At 49.9% G+C, this 19,710-nt stretch overlaps 1 long non-coding RNA gene across 6 annotated transcripts in view; it reads right to left on the reverse strand.

Moving 5' to 3' along the window:
- The window catches only part of LOC108529154 (uncharacterized), a 55,516-nt gene extending 36,290 nt beyond the window's left edge, over nt 1–19,226 (reverse strand). For 5 of the 6 annotated variants that reach the window (XR_001885423.1, XR_001885424.1, XR_001885422.1 and 2 more), the window contains exon 1: nt 18,967–19,226. This is a non-coding gene — a long non-coding RNA (uncharacterized LOC108529154). Of the gene's footprint in view, nt 1–666; nt 707–18,966 lie in introns of all 6 variants that reach the window. The other variant, XR_001885420.1, reaches the window with a different exon arrangement.
- Between the last annotated feature and the right edge of the window lie 484 nt (nt 19,227–19,710).

Consider the following 19,710-nt stretch of genomic DNA (forward strand, 5'->3'; position numbering starts at 1 on the left):
GGAAGGGAGCCTCTTCATTTGGACTTTCTCCTCTTCTGTCATATTTAAGACTTTTATGATCATATATCACTTTTGTAATAAAAAGCAACACACATCTGACAAATCTGCCTAGAGAGGTGAGGTGACTTGCCTAAGGTTAATAGCACATGAGGACCAGAAGCTGCTGGGTCTCCTGATACCCAGGCTCTTAGTGCCCCCAAAGAGTCCCTTCTTCTTATCGAGGAACCCACGGGACCATGGCACAGCCTCTCTCTCAAAGGAGCCCACAAATGCCCTAAAAATGCTATTTGCAGCCTCCTGTCAGGCTGCAGATCACCCAATCCCCTGGGCGTCTTGGATGGGAGGAGTTCATATATGCAGCATTGGGTTGATGAGTTTCAGGGTGGGACCGGTGCCCTCAGTAGTGGTGAGGCTGCTCCACCCATGCCAATGCCAGCTTGCCCACTTGCCTTGTAAGGGGTCCTTGGATGGACCCCTGTAGCCCACAAGTGGTGAGCTGGCCAGGGATTCCTTCCCCAACCCCCATGATTGCTTTTGCACCCACCATACTGGAAACCTCACACAACAGACCTGGCAAAACAGGATGGGTCAGTTAGGAAGAAGGAAGATGCATCATTTCAAAGTACAACAACATTAGCTTATATCTTAAAGTGCTTTATAATTTACCTTTCTACCCATCACCTTGTTTGATCTTCAGAATCATCATCTGAGAGAAGAACAAGTATAACTGTTATCATTTCCATTTCATGGAAGAAGAAACTGAGGCTCAAGAGGCGGAGTCATTGACCTGGTCCACACGGCAAGGAAGTGTAGAGAAAGAAGAAGAGGTTGGGTCAGGTTGGCACCAATTCTCCACTTTTGCCACACTCCCTCTTTTCCTCTCTCCTGGAGAAACCCCTACCCATCCTCAGCCCATGCAAGCATGTTCCCCTTAATCCAGCTTGGCCTTGACCAAGGGCACTATGGCGCTTCCTGCCATAGTAAAGTTTGACTTCTGACCCCAGCCTCTGACTCAGTGTCTACTGCACCTGGGTCTCCCCAGCAGCCTTCTCCTCCTGGAGGATAAGACTGGTTGGGGAAATTCTCCGGAGCCCCCAGAGAAGGGCACAGATCTGAGGGTTCTCTAACTGAGGACACTGTCCTCTCCAGGAGAGCTTCTAACCACTCACACCCTGGTCTGTAAGGATGTGAGTGGTTAGAATTATATATCACTTTTGTAATAAAAAGCAACACACATCTGACAAATCATTCCATTGATTCACACTTGTGCTCCCACAATCTAGCAAAGCACCTGGCATACAGCAGGTGATCAATAAAAGTTTGCTGAATGAGTGGAGTGGCCAGAGGACCCCGAGTCCCATCACCAGTCCACCTAGAACTCCTGTGACTTCAGGCCATCTCTGTCCCCAAGCTGAGACTCTGTATTCCCTCCTGTATATGGGTGTGAGTTAGTCTCTAAGGACCAGAAGTCACCCAGCAGAGGTAGAGGCTCTACTAGCATTACGTTTAGAATAAAGGGACTGGAGGAACAGAGTCCAGTTTTACCCAAGAGATCCAGAGGCAAAGAGTGGAGAGGGATCCCCACACATCTATTCTGAGTCCAGTTCTGAGAAACTGAGTTTCTAGCAGACCCACCAGCTTCAATATCTTCAAGAATTTGATGCCACCACGAGCAGCTCCTCAAGGCCAGAGGCTGTGTCACCTTGCTTCTCTGTCCCCAGCACATAAGCAGGTGCATGTAAATGAATGCATGGATGGAGGGCTCCTGTAACAACTTGTCATAATAGAAATAAAAAGTTTAGGACAGAAAATGACATTATAGGCCATGTGGTTCAACTCCTTCCACTGGAGACCAAGAAACAGCAAAGACTTGCCCAAGGTCACGGAGACAGCCAGTGGAAGGGATTTGGGTGGGATACATTAGCTGGTTTTCAGGGATTAGCCAAAGCTAAGGCCAGCTTGCTTGACTTGGTTCAGAAACCAGGGGAATCCTGCTGGGAGCCACTCCTCACACACTAGAACCCCTATATTGGCTCCACCCAAAGCTCAATTACTGCTGGGAGAGGCCTGATGCTCTCATAATGAAGTCATATCTATCGCAAAGATCCTTGAGGCTACTTAACTGTGAAATAATTACATGTGCCTCAGAACTGGGAGATCAAGGATTTCCATCCAAAATCCCATGATGCTCTTAAAAAACGTTTCACTATAAACTGCAGGAGGGGTGGGGAAAGGCGAGATTTTCAAGCCATGTTGCCATGTTTTAATTCCACCTTTTATGTGTTGGCATCATCCCATCTATGTATATATCTCACTCCATAGACATATTAAAAGAACATCAAAGGAGATTAAAAGAGTAACAATTGTCATCCATAATCATATTGCTATAACTAAATTATACCCACATGCATGTATCTGTCTCCCTGTTCAATTATGAAAGCAATATGGGAATGTATTCTCATCATCAGAAATCAAGAAGTATACATTGTAGTCAGAATAAGTACCAGGACCACACCAATTCCTGCAAGTTCCACTCTCTTCTCCTGAAGCAATGCAGTTGTCAGATTGGTGTGTATTTTTCCAGAACTTTTCTCTGAATTTATATCTAAGTATACACATGTAACTATATATTAGTATGTGAATACACACACATGCACACACATAAGCACAAACAAGTAGTATTTATTTTAAGCATTAATGAGATCGTATCATGTATTGTCCTGGAGTTTGCTTTTTCTCTCCTTAATAGGTCTTGGAGGTCTTTCCAGGACACTACAGAAAAAGAGCTACTTCCGTCTTTGCAATAGCTATATTACACAGTTTTCCATAGTACGGAAACATGCTTAAAAAAAAAGTCCCCATTAAAAAACATTTAGTCCCCCGGGTTTTCCAATATTTCAAACAGTGAATATGTATATATATAGAGTATATATATACACTCTCTCTATATATATACACTATATATATACTATATGTAACTGTGTCTATATAACTATATATATAACTACATCTATATAACTGTGTGTGTGTGTGTGTGTATATATAGAGAGAGAGAGACAGAGAGAGAGAGAGAGAGTTCAGCCTTAAGCAGTCTTTCTCACATGGCTGATCAATCTTTTTATTCATGTCTGCACACCGTCCTGCTGGGGAAATGTCAGCTCCACCAGGGTAAACATTTTGTCTGCTTTTCCTGTGCTATATCCCGAGTGCCTGGAACAGTGCCTGGCTTAGAACACAAGAAATATTTGTTGAATGAGGACTAGCAAGAGGAGAACATAGCTGCAAACTCTTTTAACAAATAATGCTCCTCTAATGCCTGCATTTTCCAAGGCACTTTGACTCCCGAATCACATTCTACCTGCAGAACAACTGTGGGGGCTCACTAGGTCCTGCATTGTTAATACCCCATGCTGAATTGTGGACTGAAGTCAGGGCTTAGGAATCAGACAGAGAAAGGTTCAAATCCTAGCTCTGTCACTTTCTCTGTGTGTCTCTGGAGAATTTACTTAACCTCTGTGAACCCCAATTTTTTAATCTGTAAAAAGATGGATATACATACCTTCCCTTGAAGAGTTTTATGACAATTAAATGTGATATTATATGGGAAGTACCTGAAATACAGTAAGCACTTAATAAATGCTTGCTCTCTTTTGTCCCTTGCTCAGTATATTCTTTCTACCTGCTCAGGTCAATCACCCATGGCCCTCCTTGTAATGTCTTACTGTCTACCAATTACTGAAATACCTTACAGTTTTTCCTAAAAAATATCCTGGTATATCAGTTTTCTTCCACCCACAGGAGTTTCTTGGGAAAGGAACAAAAGAAATACTTTCTTGTCTGTGTTACTTAAATGTAACATCAGTAGCTTTTTCCTGAGCATTTTATGTTTATGGACTTATCATGTTCAATAATATTTAGCTGTCTAGTTCCCCAATTGGTTCTCAAGGGCAAGGACCATGACTGATTCAATTTTTTAACCCTGTTAATTACAGGTCAATTGCAAATTTCCTTATAAATGGTAAATGCTCAATACTGGTGGAACTAATAAATGATCTGAAAATACTACAAATATCTGATTTTAAGTGATCCCATACGTTCATACTTCTGGGAGCACAGGGACTCCTAACCCGCTCTGCTCTCATGATAGCACCCAAGCTGTCCTGAGGCAGCTTCATCATCCAGTGACTCATGTGGGGAACTGACCTTTTGTTTCTTTTCCAGTGTTGGGTTTATGCTTTTTCCTTCCTCCATGCTCAGTCAAATCCCCCTGGCAGTCCTTCTCCTGGGTTTACATACCTTTTAAATGTTCTTTTCTTTTCCCTTTGAAATTGCAAGTTTTGCTCACCTCTACTCCCTTCAGATAATTTGAAAGTCAAAAAACAATCAACCCACCCCAACAGTGCTTGAGAAGTTAAACTGTATTGGTCTTATTGTAAAAGAAAGAGACATTTGGAAATAGCATCAGATTCAGGGCCATTGTGCGCGTGAACCCTGAAAGTCTCCCTAAAGGTCTTCATCTAATTCCTTACCCCATCAGCCCTCCCTGCTTTAAAATTCCTTTCCCCTTGCCAACCAACATTCACTTCTATTTTTCTGTTTTGTTTAACTATAACGACCTCTATCACAAGGCCTGTGAAGATTTTATTGTATTTACATATTTACAAGGTTAGCCTTCCTTGGCTAGCTTCTTGAGGGAGGATATCATAGGATTTTTCATTTTTGAATTTCAAATGCCAACACAGTGTCTGGCAGATAGGTATATTTTGGGAAAAAAAGAATATTGTTTTCCTCTAATTTTATTTATTTTATTTTATTTTTATTTATTTATTTATTTTTTTGAGATGGAGTCTCGCTCTGTTGCCCAGGTTGGAGTGCAGTGGTGCGATCTTGGCTCACTGCAAGCTCCACCTCCCAGGTTCACACCATTCTCCTGCCTCAGCCTCCCAAGTAGCTGGGACTACAGGCGCCGGCCACCATGTCCGGCTAATTTTTTTTTGTATTTTTAGTAGAGATGGGGTTTCACCGTGTAAGGCAGGATGGTCGCTATCTCCTGACCTCATGATCTGCCCGCCTCTGCCTGCCAAAGTGCTGGGATTACAGGCGTGAGCCACTGTGCCTGGCCTCCTCTCATTTTTTTTTTTTCTTTTTTTATGACACACAACCACTATCACTCAATACACTTAGGAAACACAGTTTTTCCTAAAGAATCTCCTAGTATATCAGTTTTCCTCCACCCACCAAGCTTAAAATTCTATACTTTTATGAGTAGACATTGAACAGATTTTTTTAGGGTGGCATCTTGACCACCCTTTATAACATTGCTTCTGAGAGACCACATTCTGAGTTCCAGAGAGTGGCTAAGAAAGAAACTTTTGGACTCCTTTTTGAAAGGTAAGGCCTTTTACCTTCCTTCCTGACTCAAGCATGGATTCTTGTTACATTCCACGGGACCCTCACCCCTATCAGGAAATGCAGTGCCTCACTGTGAACATGGCAGAGTGACAGCATTAAAGAAGAGGGAGGCTGGCAAGCGGTGAGGCCCAGCAGGACCTTAAGATTGTATTACCCATTTAAGGATCCAGCCCTCTTGGATGTACCTGCAACCTACCTAGGAGGACCTCCGAGAGGCTGGAATGGAGGGGAGCCACACTTGGCCTTCCTCTTTGTAGAGCTCCAGGTGTTGTGTGGCTGGTGTTAGCTCAGCATCTCCTGCTTTTTTGGTCAGTCTTTTGCTACTTCATCTCTCTCGTTTGTTTTTTTGATATAATATTTGTCCAAGATTCTTTCTTTTTCTTTATTAAGGTATAAACATTTATGATAAAATACTTTAAAATCTTAGGTTTCATGACTTTTTGCAATTGTATACATCCGTGTTACCATCACCCAAATCAAGACATAGAACATTCCTAGCAGCCCAGAAAGTTTCCTGGGTCTTTCCCAGTCAACCCACTCCAGAGGCAAACACCATTCTGAGTTCCATATCCATAGATTCGTTTTGCCTGTTACTTCACATAAACAGACTCACATAGCCTGTTTCTTCCCTTTCTTTCTTTCTTTCTTTTTTTTTTTTTTGAGACGGAGTCTGGCTCTGTCACCCAGGCTGGAGTACAGTGGCCGGATCTCAGCTCACTGCAAGCTCCGCCTCCCGGGTTTACACCATTCTCCTGCCTCAGCCTCCGGAGTAGCTGGGACTACAGGCACCCGCCACTTCGCCCGGCTAGTTTTTTGTATTTTTTAGTAGAGACGGGGTTTCACCGTGTTAGCCAGGATGGTCTCGATCTCCTGACCTAGTGATCCGCCCGTCTCGGCCTCCCAAAGTGCTGGGATTACAGGCTTGAGCCACCGCGCCCGGCAGTCTTCCCTTTCTTTTAGTCACTAAAACAACAATAACAATGTTGTTAGACATATCTAACAATATTAGATGTTAGGCAAATGTAATAATAACAATGTATAGGCATAACCCAATTCCTTTTTTCTCTTTCTCTCTCTCTCCTTCCTTCCTTCCTTCCTTCCTTCCTTCCTTCCTTCCTTCCTTCCTTCCTTCCTTTCTTTCTTTCTTTCCTTCCTTCTTTCTTTTTTCTTTTTTTGAGATGGAGTCTCACTCTGTCACCCAGGCTGGAGTGCAGTGTGGTGTGATCTGGGCTCACAGCAACCTCCACCTCTTAGGTTCAAGCTATTCTCCCGCTTCAGCCTTCTGAGTAACTGGGATTACAGGTGTGCGCCACCACGCTGGGCTAATTTTTTTGTATTTTCAGTGGAGCTGGGGTTCACCATGTCGCCCTCCTAACGTGCTGGGATTACAGGTGTGAGCCACCACACCCAGCCCTAATTCCTTCTTTTTTTTCAGTTAACATCTCAAAATGTTTGGCAGTGGTGACCCCCAGGTAGGGGTAATTTGCATGTTTGTTATTGATTTATTTACACATTCTGGTATAATGCAAAAAAAAATTATATATATATAATTTCATAATAGCAAAAAAGCTTCTTCATGGGGTAGGAGAGCATGGCTTTTGTGAAGAAGTAAACAAGGGGTAATTTGCATGATTGTTATTGACTTCTTTACACATTCTGGCATAACGTTAAGAAAAAAAATATATATGTAACATTTCATGATAATGAGGAAAAAAGCTTCTTCCTGGGGTAGGAGAGCATGGCTTTTGTGCAGAAGTAAACAAGTGAGATTCAGAATGAGCCTGATGAGGGAGCTTTGGTTGTCCGAGGGTTGAAAACATCCTTCCCTGGCAGGCTTTTTCTGGTGGCAGGAGGCTTCTTACAATATCTCTGGATCAGAGACCCCTTGAGCCACTTCCTGTCTGCATTCTTGTTTATCTCTTTGAACATGGAACTATTTGACCAAAGAATTCCTTCTGCCTCAAATTCTTCCTCTTGGATCTTAGCAAAGAGAAAACATTGTCTACAGCGAGAGTTAACTGTACTTTGGAAGTCATGAAACACACACACACAGACACGATTGAAAACCCTTGATCACACATTTGAGTTTGAGTGATACAAGTAAGGCAAATGGTAATAGAGCAAAATACACTGTTATTGATATAACCTACACGCCATGAGTATAGGTTTCTGAGTATCATCTGACCACAGATAAGGGGCAACTCCTTGTTCTGTTTCCTTGATGGCTTCACAATACAGATGGATACACACATGGAAAAGGTATGAGTCTCAGAGAGGCATGAATGCAGAGAAAGTTGGATCTTGAAATAATATTTGCAGAAATACTTAAAACATGAAAAAGAGAAAACTTAGCAATTTCACAGCACAGTGCAAGGTCTAACTTCATTGGTTAAATAGTCCCATATGTGGTAATCTACAAAGCTGGGAGACTTGGACTGGGAAAGCCAGGGCTCTGTGCAGAATGGATGGGGAGTGAGCAACTTGTGCAACCTCGTTGAGTTCATTCCTGCCTCTCTAAGTGGGGTAATAATGAGTGTCCACCTCACAGGGCTGGTGGGAGAGGTGATGGAAGTGAGGTGCGGTCAGGCTATTTGTAAACCATCCATGCTGTCCATGTGCCAATAGTCTCATGTCTCTTTCAGAGTTGGAATAAATGCTCTGGAGGGGATGTGGGATCCAGACTCTTTATCCTATGGTCATTGACTTTTTGGAGGACTAAAGAGCAAAGTGTTGTCTTTTTCCTCACCCTGTGACTTCCTCTTTGGGGAAAGTGGGCATTTTGATAGGAAATCAGATGTAGGGAAGCAGAAAACCTGTTAGAGTCAGAAAGACCTGGGTTAGAATCCAGACTTCCTCATTTACTACCCGCATACGTGACCTTGGATGAATGTCTTAACATCTTAGAGCCTCCGTTTTCTCATATGGAAAATGGGAATAGACTTCAATGGATTCAATGGATTTCTGGGAGGACTGGATGAAATAAATCCTTGTAATGGGAGCTCAGCACCGTAGATGGGACTGGTGCTATCACTGACAGAAATGAATTATCTCTCATGTGAGATACCCTGGCAGCAGATGAGAAATGAAACAGTCTATCTTGCTTTCGGCACACCCGGGCAGCTGCCCTTTAAACCAGGATCATGGGGGCTCAGAGAACAGGGCAGAAATAAGAAATGCTGGTGCTAACACAGAATAAAGTTCTCCACTACACCGGGCAGGGAAGAGATGGATCACTTGGATGCAGAAAATGCTGCAGACGGGCCAGATGTGCCCAAGCCCATCTGGGGAAGACCCACATCCACATGGTTGGCACTGCAATCCACTCCTCATCTGGAAGGCCTGCCATTCTGTATGTGTTCAGACGCCTCCCAGTGCCGCCAGGGCCAGAGACTGCAGCCATTGAGGTGAGGAGAGTGGGTTGTTTTATTTTTAGCAACAAGAAGACATTCTCCTCCCTCTTCTGATCTCAGCCCCTCTACCCACTTCCCAGCTCATCCCAGCAGATGCCTGGGAGCCCCTTCAGGGACAGAGCAGGGAGGTACAGTCTCTACTTCTCCACACCCACAACAACCTTTCCCAAGGCTGGGAACTGGACTAGATCCCAAGTGGGCTCTGGGCTTCACTGAACCTCAAGTTTTGCCAGAAGTGGGGAGCCTAAACTGCCTGTTCCAGGTTTTAGCCAAGTTTCTTTATTTTGTTCTACAAGATGTTCACCAGGTAACCGTTGGGGGGTTTTGCTTTTGAGAAATAAACAGCCCATGGCATCCTGACAGTCTCCTCTCCCTCTTGCCCCTTCGCTGGGCCTACCCTCCCCATCCCCCCACCTCCCCACCCCCCCCCTTCCCCAGCCCAGTTTCCTTCCCCAACTCCCAAGTCTCTGAGTTAGCAGCCTCCTGTTTATTAAGCTGTAAAGTTAGGACGGTTCTCAGTTCTGATCTTTTCGTTGGCTACACCTGACTTCGTCTCTTTTTTGCTTTTTCCCCCCACCTCCCTAAACTAAATCACTTGCGCGGTTCTTGCCTTTTAACGGAGCGATAACGTCAGGACATCTGAAATTCCGACTTTATTTTCCTCCAGCACACCTGGCCCCTGCCCTCCAACGGGAACTCCCGTCTGCTTGCTGATTTTAGCTCTCAATTGGTATTAAAAGCAGACTGTGGTTGGGACCATCTGATCTGTAAACGATGCAAGCCCCGACAGCTTTTCCTAGTCCGGGGTCGGGGCCGGCGGCCGCCAGCTGGAGCAGAGGACCTGCGGGAGCCCGCGCAGCGCCTCGGCTCTGCCAGGCCCGCCCGCATCGGGCACCTAGGCTGGAGCCTCGCAGTTTGGCGTCTGGAGCCCGGAACCCGAGGTGAAAGGCTTCCGCTGAGCTCCCTGACGCCTCAGCGGAGCATATGCTGCACTCCTCACATTCATTTTTAATTCATGACATCAGTTTAGGGATCACTAGAGCCTCCAAACGGCTTCTCTCAAAACCAAAACAACCACCATAACACAAGCGAGGACAGGAGACGGCCACGGAGTCCAGAACATCGGCTCCTCTGTCCCCGGGGAATAAACATTTGGAAAATCACCTTCCAATGGGGACCTGCTGTCCCTCACGGCAGCTACCTTCCCCCCAGCCTTGTTCTGGAGCCGACAGTGGATCCCAGGGTATTTTGCTGTAAAGACATAGCTGGTCTCAAAGTGGCTTCGATTAGGACTTTATAAAGTTACATTAAAATGATCAAATGCCTACTTGCAGGAAGATTAAAGGCTCTCCCAAATACATTTACACACACACATACACACACACACGCATCTAGAATTGTATACACCATATATTGTATAATATATGATAAAACATTATGTTAGATAAGTAGTATAACAATATTATATAGGAACTGGATGTTAAATATTAATTTATGATATGAAACCACATCATACATATTATATGTTGAACAGTATATAATACAAACGGACCACCTATGTTATAGATGGTACATACGAGACAACATGTCCTCTGAAATAGCCCTGGTGCCGATCTCCTTGTCGCCAAGCACCAATTCAGTACGAGGCGCTGGAAGGGAAGGAGCGAAGCGCATCAGGGTCTCCCCATAGTGATGCAGTCACCCCAGCCCTCACCCTATCCCAGTTCCCCACACGCCCACGTGTCTTTGGGGTGGATGAAAAGATCTCAGACGACCAGCTCCTCATTGGGGTAAAGTAGTGAAGAGATTATCTCTGATAGAGGTCAAACTCCAATTGGGAGGAGGGCGCAAATTCTGTAAATGACACCCGAGGGCACACTCACCAGGTTCACTGCAAGCCCTGAGCGTTTTGCGTTTGGTGCCCCAAGTGTATGTCTAAGTATTCTGTCTCCGACATGTAAAACAACTTAAAGTGCCATTTTCCAACGGAGGCATTTAGAAGCAATTTGAAAATTGAAACGAATCTTTATAGGCAAGACTGGAACGTTCCAGAGGCCCTTTAAAGCTGCGGTTAGCAAGGCAGTTAGGGAACTCAATGATGGGCTGCAAGGAGACGATTGAACGCACAGCCAAATGCACAGTTAGAAATTTGATATTAAACACGCTCTCGCAAGTAATGCAGTTTAATGATAATTGCTGCGTGTTTACTCTTCACTGGCAGGGGAAATAGAAGAAACATTTTGACAGAAAAGTTACCCTAAAAAGTTACACCGTTTACAAGGGGAAAATATCTCAGTGGCCGCTGCTGGCTTAGTAGCAACCCAAAACCGTGTGTGGGGGCATTAGTTTTCCTCCAGAGCTACCGAGAAGGGGAAACTCAACATCAAGCGTCTGGCAGATGGGAGTGTGTGTTAAGTGAGGGCTGTTTTCGTTGGGAACGCACAGCACAGCTCCCTTCCTCAGAGCCACCTCCAGACCCCTCGGCCCTTCCACGACCCCCAGTTCCCGGGTCCGAGGTTCTGGGCGCCAGCGGCGGCCAGCGCGCCGCGCGAGCAGCTTTTATTCGCAGTCTCTTTAACTCGCCCTTTCCGGTTCTCTTCCCTTCGAGCCCCCTGCAGCGGAGTGTTAGACAAGCCCTGTTGTCTGTGGGCTCTCACCTCAGAGTCAATATTATCTCAGATGGGCACAATAGACTGGAATGAAAAGCTAATATTGAATCAATGCTGTCCCTGTCCGCGCCGCCGCGTTGCCACCCTTTGTTGCGCACGCCGCCCCCGGCAAGCTGCTGGCGGCCCGGGCTAAGCGGAGGGCGGCCGCGGTCGAGCCTTTCCGGGTCCCCGCCAGGGGTGGGAGGACACTTCGGACCCAGCGTAGAGGAGGCCTCCGAGGCCCAAGCCGGCTTCGGCTGCTGCGGGTCCCCAGAGGCTCTCTCGGGACTCACTCGCGGCCTCTCCTCCAGACGCCAGGGGGGCCTGCCACGAAGCCGAGGGCTCCGCATGGTCGTGGGAGAGGCGGGGTGCACGGAGCCTCCCCGCGCCCAGACGCCGAGGGGATGCAAACAGGAGAGCCGGGCCTGGTATAGCCAACCTCCAGGCCCGAGGGGCCCCAGAATGTGCGTGTGGCCGAGGGAGGGGCTAGCTGTAGGGGCCAGAACCAGAGGAGTCCTTCGCTCTCCCCTGGGGGCCGGGCCCCAGGAGTTGCAGCAGAGCCTGTCTGTAATTAGGGCCTCCTGGTCCGGCAAAGCTGCGGCTGCTCCCAGAGAGAGTTGGGGTCTTCGCACGGCATGCGAAGGGGGAGTGGTCGTGGTCAGACCCTCGTGAGTCCCTTCGGAAGCTCCCAGTCCCTGTCCATTCTTCTGTCCCCCGGCTCTCTCCGCGCAGGCCGGGCAGAGCCGGGGAAGCAGAAGACGCTGGACAAGGGGTCTTGGGGCCGCCTCGCTGGCTGCGGTTGGAAGCACCAGTTTTCCTGCCCGCTGGCGCAGGCGCTGCTCTGTGGCCACCAGGAGAGGTTTCCCGGCCGCTGTGAGTCGCTCACGCGAACGACGTGGGGATACTGGGCACACGGAGTCTCAGCCGCCGCCACGCAGCGCCTGCCCTGCCCGCGCTTCCGCTCACTGGCAGCTGCGAGGCCACTAACCACCCTCCTCCCTCCAGTCCTAAACTCGGGGCTGGAGTCCGCAGGAGCTAAACCAGGAAGAAAAAAGGGGCAGGGCCTGAAGCCGGGAAGAGCGGCCTGGAGGACAAAGGTGATCGGGTGCATAAGAGGCAAGAGCCAGAGTGACATTAACTGGGGCCGCCCGGGCGAACCTTGCTGCTTGCACCCCAGCCCACCTGCAGGGCACTCTTCCCTGCCTTTTTTCCTTGGCTTGAGTGCGAGAGGCTGATTCCTGTGGGCGGGGAGGAGAGGGTGGTCTTCCCAGGGCTCCAAGTGGAGTGGGCACTGCACCCATGGCTAGGAGGTGGGGGTGCGCCGAGTGACTTCGGTAACTTCCCTAAGCCTCAGTTTTCTCATCTGGAAAGTGGGTATCATGACTGTTTCCCTAACTGACCACACCAGATTGTGACGTTCACTGAGATCATGGGCTTGAGCACACATACTTAAAAAAAAATGCTAAAACTCGATACAGGTGAGAGGAATTGTTAGCCTTCTTCTAAGTCTTGCCCCAATCTTCCCCACGTTTCAAGGAGGGCCGCAGAGTCCAAAAGAAGAAACCTACAGGTTCCGTTTTTTCCTCAGATGGCAGGATTTCCCCTTCAAGTCCAAGCCCAGCCCCCACGTCCAGAAAATGGGAAAATACTAAAGGAAGAGAAGGGGCTCCTGGGACGCCAGCGTTTCAGAAGTAGCATAGGCTCCTAGATGGACGCTGACAAACCCAAGGAGCGCCTTACATTGTCGGGCAAGGACCAGACTCCAAGTTAAAAGACCGGCCGGGCCATCAGTAGCAGAGAGCAGAGCCTCAAACACGAAAAGCCAGAAAGTGCTGCAGAGGCATGGAAGGTGCGCCCCGCTTCCGCTCCCCATCCTGGTCCTCAAGCCCACTAGCCGGTGCACGCTCTGGTGGGCTCATAGTTTGCAGCTTTGGAGGCGATGGGAAGGACTTGCCACGCTCCCGCCCACCCCCCATCCCGAGAGAGTGTAACGGAGACACAACTGTCTTTATCCCTATCCCCGGCAGGCGCCCAAACTAGAGTGTACTTGTTTCCTAGCTCCTGCACCACCGTCTGTGTGTACGTCTATCGGTCCCTCCCAGTCCTTGGTTGGTCCTGGGCTTTCATTTGAATGCAGCTGAGGGAGAAAGAAACTGGCTCTGTTTCCTCGCTTTCAATAATGAATGGAGACAGCGTGTGTGTGGTGAGGGAGTGACGAGTTTCAACGTGATGAAGGAGATAACACCCGACGGTGGGGTCCTGCCGGTGGCTCCATGCGTCACTGAAACGTTGGGTCTCAAAACGGATAGATCTCCGGAGACGCAGACGTTCGCGAGGATGTCCAGAGGAGGACAGCGTCCCTGCAGCCACCCGCGGAGGCCAGGGCCAGGGTCAAGACCCTGCCGCAAGGGCTCGGAGCTCCAAACAGTCATGCTGAGGGCGCCGATCCCAGGCCGCCTTCCTATGACATGGGTTTCCAGTGAAGCCCAAGCGTATTCCACGGCCCCACATCACCGGAGGAGCCAGGCTGCCCCGGGACGGATGGGGTCCGCGCGCTCCGAGAGGAATGGGCGAGTCATCAGAAGCCCGTCGCGGCGGCCCAACGTGCGCTGCTAGGAGTGTGTGGTAATTAATCGCCACCCCTGCCAAAACCAAGGACCCCCTGTGTCGGGCGTCCTCCGCCGGCCGCGAGGGGGCGCGGATATGAGAGAGTCGCACCCCGGGACCCCAGCTCTTCCGACTCCACCCCAGGCGGGGCCCGCGCAGGCCGTCCCAGGCCTGTTCTCTGAACCACCCGGGTCAGGCCGGGAGATATGGGACCTCAGGCATGGAATTGTGGCTGCACAGGTGATCACGGCTTCCTAGTCCTTCTTAGAGCAGAACCTGTCCCATCCCAGCCCCTTTGTGCGCCCCCTTCGGAAGGAAGCCGGACTCCTACTGGAGCTGGAATTTCTCTCGAGCCAAGAGCTGGAGCTGATGGAGGCAGGAGGGACGCACTTCCAAGCCGTCCGGGCTCCTCCGTAGCCAGTGAGCCTCCTTTGACCCCTCCGCTGGCCTGGATGACGGCCTAGGCGAGACCTTGGCAATGCGGCGCAACCCCAGCACTCCCCCGCCCTCGGGCTCGGGGGCTGGGTGGGTGCCGCGCCCGCCCCCAGCCCTCGCCACTAGGCGCCGCTGCGCGCACATCAATCGGGGCCCCGGGCCGCTGCGCCCGCCTGGCGAGAGGCCTCTAGGGAAGACGACAGAAAGGGATTTGTCGTAATAATTTTAAAAAAATGTTTTTAGGGCATTAATTATACTTTTCGTTTTCTCACCGCCACCCTATGCGTTCGGAGAGGACGGCGTGACTGGGGATCTCAGTGGGTTGGAGGAATTCTTAACGTCCCTCAGGCCTTTCCAACTCGGGACACCATTCGTGTGCCTTGGGCTGGGAAAGGGCTCGCCCTTCACGGGCGTCGGTGAGATCCACGGCCCGCCGCAGGAGCACAGGACGGGCTCAGCGTGCTGGCTCAACGTGAGGACCCGAACCTTGGCGATCAGGGACCAAGATTTGGCAGAGTGCAGTGGGTAGGTTCGACGGCACAAGGCCATGACCTAGCAATAACTAAAATGTGATGAACGCTAACGGTGTGCTAAATATTAGCTCACTCACTCCTCTCAACAACCGTTAACACATTGCTATTTCCTTTTCGCAGATGAGTCAACCGTGGCTCAAGAAGGTGAAAGTCTGGCTCAAGCCTGTAATCCCAGCACTTTGGGAGGCCGAGACGGGCAGCTCACGAGGTCAGGAGATCGAGACCATGCTGGACAACACGGTGAAACCCCATCTCGACTAAAAAAATACAGAAAACTAGCTGGGCGAGGTGGCGGGCGCCTGTAGTCCCAGCTACTCGGGAGGCTGAGGCAGGAGAATGGCGTGAACCCGGGAGGCGGAGCTTGCAGTGAGCTGAGATCCGGCCACTGCACTCCAGCCTGGGCGACAGAGCGAGACTCCGTCTCAAAAAAAAAAAAACCAAAACAAAAAAAAGAAGGTGAAAGTCACATAGGTGGCCACCCCAGACAGCTCCCACACACCTATTCTCAGTTGCAGGAGGCCATGTACCCACCCCAGGTACCTCACAGGCCTAGCACGGAGCGCAGCGATGGAGAAGCACTGCCCTTTGCTCCTTTGAAGCCCGTAGTTCATTATGTGCCAGACACTGTCTAAGCACTTAGCTTTGTTTATGTCATTGAACAAACCCAAAGCAAAGGTACTATTATTTATTCCCATTTCAGAGAAGAGGAAACAGAGGCACAGAGAAGTTAGGTAACTTGCCCAAGGTCACACACTTAAGCTGTAAATGCAAGTCTCTCATCTTGGGGGATGGGGGCAGGTATATTAAAGTATAATAACATATAGTAAAACTCACCCTTTGTAATGTACGGTTCTGTGAGTTTTGAAAAACATATAGAATCATATAAATACCACCACAATCAGGAAGTAGGATAGTTCTATCATTCTCCAAAACAAGTCGAGTGCTGCTCCCACTGCCTCCCAGACAGCATTGGCTGTATTTTTACATATGACAAAATGAGGTCGGGAGGTTTCCATGTTGCCCAAGGTCATTCAGTGACAGATTCGGAATTAGAATGTTTGAATGTGTCTGCTAGTCCAGCTACCTGCAAAGGTAGATTCCTCAGTCTACAGAGCCCAAGAGGCAGCAGTGGCTTGGGCCACACATGGGATAGAGGGAGGAAGCCCCTTGCTCTAAGCTGGAGCCTCAGAAATCCCCACATCTCTCACTCCACGCAGGGCTACTTAACCAAACACTCCTTGGGCAGCTAAGGAACAAAGGTGGCTGTATTCTGCAAGGCCTAAATCCATAAGTAAAGTTGAGCAGCAGGGCAGCTGTGCCATCTAGGAGCTCAGGGTCCAGTCCAGACCACAGTGCCCAATGCCCTGGCACGCCTCCACTGGCCAGTCTGGTTAATGAGTTACTATCCTAGTTAATTTCCCTGCACATCGGGGCTAGACCACGTGAACCTTCCCGGGCTCCTCAGGCCAAGTGCATGAATTAGCATAGATTACCCAGCTTCTGGGGTTCCCAACTGCCCGACTCACTAGAAACCCGCTTCTCCTTCAAGGGGCTGGAGTGCAGCTTGGGTCTAGTAGCACTTGGAACAGAGGAACTAGCATGCCCTGCTGCCTTCAGGAAGGGGAACATCAGACCTCAGACCCCGCTTCCCCTTTACCCATGCCTACCTGTTGGCTAGCTAGTGCCCCTGGGGTAAACCTGGCCACAGAAGGACGGTTTATAAAGGGCAGGTGGACTGCAGAGGATGCCAACCGACTGAAGCGGGACTGTGTAGCACTCTACCTTCTACTACAGCCAAATGTTCCTGCCTGGGGTAGAAGGCTGAGGGGTCCATCTCCAGTCCAACACTGTCCTGGTTAAGGGAATAATGACTGCACCTTAGTACCCAGGGCTGCAAGTTGTAAAAGAGGGAAGGCACCCATCACCCTTACACATCGCAAACCATCTGGGTCTCAAATCATCTATCTCCCAGACAAACTGGATTCCCCTTGCCCTCAAGGTCAATGACTTTTATGACCCCACCCAAGATCACTAAGGGTGGAGCTTTCAGTGGCTCCAGTTTGCAACCCCTGAGTCTCAGGCTGAATTTGGAGGGTCTGGCCTGAGGGCACTGCCAGAGCCTGGCCCTCCAGTCCTCCTTCTGAAGCTTGCGTGAAAGGTGCCCTCTCCTGCTTGCCAGGATTCGGGATCCATAGTCTGCCTAAGCTGGATGTTTGTTTCTAGCCTCAAAAACCCGAGGGCGGACCTCTAGCTCCACCCTGGGCTTACTGACTGGGCACAGCCAAAAGACCTCCCCACTCTGCCATGCCTTCAGGCTCCCTGCTGGCCTAGGAGAGGAGAGGCCTCTAACCCCACAGCCTAATTGAGAGAGGGATTTCCAAACTGCAGACAATATTTTGGGGGACAGCGGTCCAGGCCCAAGGGGGGTGCATCTTTAAATGCACCCCCACCCCAATGGCTGGATTCAAAGCCCAGAATCTTTGGACCTGGAAAAAGAGGAGGAGGAGAAAGCAAAGTCACCTGGAACTGACAGAGGGACAATACTGGGCCAGGACCCCAGCCCAGAGCTTCGAAGCCTAAGGGAGAAGCTGGTGTCTCCCACTGTAAGGGCAAAGCTGAGGCGCACACCTGTCTTGTGTGAAGATGCGTATGTATGTTCCCTGGGAAGGTGTGGAGTGGGGGCAACAAAGATGATCTCTGCTAGTGCCCCACGAATCTCTCTGGTGCCTTGACGACCCTGGAAAATACTGCTCCCAACTCCTCTCTTGCCTGGTTTCCCAAAAGAGGTTTTTGGACACCTGCCCCAACACAACATTTTATTTGGAATAAAGGAGTAATTGACACAAACATAAATATACAGTAGATGAAACCAAGGGAGGAAGCAGGTAGCTTGTCCTGAGACCTGTCCCCTCAACTATGCTTCTGGTGGCAGTGCAGCCTGGCTCACGGTGGACTTCACTCTTCTCCCCCCATTCCCATCGGCTTCTCCCAGGTCTCACGGCAACCTAGTCACCAAACACAGGCATTTCTGCATTCTTAGGAGAAATGACAGGGGCCTGGGAGTAATAGTTTTAAAGGACGCTAGAATTTTTTTTTTTATCATTAATTGTAAACGTGCAAAATACCTGCTGGTACTTCACTTTAGAAGAATGTAACGGCAAAAAGAAAAAAAGGAAAAAAGAGGCGGCTGATGAATAGATAATAGATCTTTAACCACCAATAAACAGAGAGCAGCGCCAGCAGCCTGGGGATGTGATCATAATTATGCCGCCGCGCGAGCCAATGGGGACGAGGGAACTCGGTCCTAAAATCATCCCAAAACCGAAGGCGAGCTCGAAAATGCGGACACGGCCTGGGACCGGATAAACGATCCGTAGTCCCTAGTTGCACTGGGTTTGCACAGCAACCCCCCCTCCCCGGGACAACAGATGGCATAATAATAATAGAAATAATAATAAAATAATAGCATCCATAATAATAATAACATTGACCACAGTAACAAAAATAATTACGACGGAACCATAATAGTACGGTAGCACCACATCAAGCTCTCCCCTGACCTCGGACTACCGCTCCCAGAAATTCCAGAAGGAATTGTTTTGGGGAAGGAGGTGAGCACCCTCCCAGACAGAAAACGCTGGAGACCGTGGGGCGAGAGCGGGAGCGAGTTGGAAGCCCACTGCTTCAGCCGGGTCGGCAGCTCCCGGTCTCAACTCGCAAACGAACGAGCCGGGTCAAGACTCGCGAACGCACCGACCCTGGGACCTCGAGGCTAAGCGTGGTTGGTGGGGTGGGAGGACCCCGTACCCCCCACTCCAGGATCCCTCCTGGCCTAGGAAATCGCTGGGAGTTTTGCTAAGGTTGGGGATTGGTATAACCGAACAGCGCCTTTAGCCCAGGAACCAGCCCCCGCCCGCTTACCCTCGCGGTGCTCCTGGGACGATCCCAGTTCCCCCGACGCAGGGCCGCGTAAGAAGCGCTAGGCGAAAGGAATCTGTTTGTCCGTCTGTCCTACCAGCTTGGGCGCAGCAGGCTCCGGATTCAGGGGGCCGCAGCGGAGGCGGCGCCGGCCAGGGACTCTGCAGGGACCGGGGTGCCCCGGAGGGAGTGGTGCTGGTGGAGGAGGAGGCGGTGGCTGAGGGGGAGTAGGTGGGGAAAGAGGAGGAGGAAGAAGAGGAGGAGGAGGAGGAGGAAGAAGAGGAGGAGGAGAAGAAGAAACCGGAGGAAGAGGAGGAGGCGAAGGAGGAGGAGGAGAAGCCGCAGCGGGCGTCGCAGGAGCGAGTGAGCTGGGAGCGAGGGGCGAAGGCGCGGAGAAGTCGGGCGGCCCGGCGGGCGGCGGAAGGCTCGGCCGAGGCGGCGGCGCCGACTCCGTTCCACTCGGCCGGGATCCAGGCCTCCGGGTTCCCAGGCGCTCACCTCCCTCTGACGCACTTTAAAGAGTCTCCCCCCTTCCACCTCAGGGCGAGTAATAGCGACCAATCATCAAGCCATTTACCAGGCTTCGGAGGAAGCTGTTTATGTGATCCCCGCACTAATTAGGCTCATGAACTAACAAATCGTTTGCACAACTTGTGAAGAAGCGAGCACTTCCATGGATTGTCCTTGGACTTAGGGCGCCCTGCCCGCCTTTTGCAGAGGAGAAAAAACTTTTTTTTTTTGCCTCCC

The sequence above is a fragment of the Rhinopithecus bieti genome, unplaced genomic scaffold, assembly GCF_001698545.2.
Source record: "Rhinopithecus bieti isolate Rb0 unplaced genomic scaffold, ASM169854v2 scaffold_5982, whole genome shotgun sequence".
NCBI classification, from domain to species: Eukaryota; Metazoa; Chordata; class Mammalia; order Primates; family Cercopithecidae; genus Rhinopithecus; species Rhinopithecus bieti.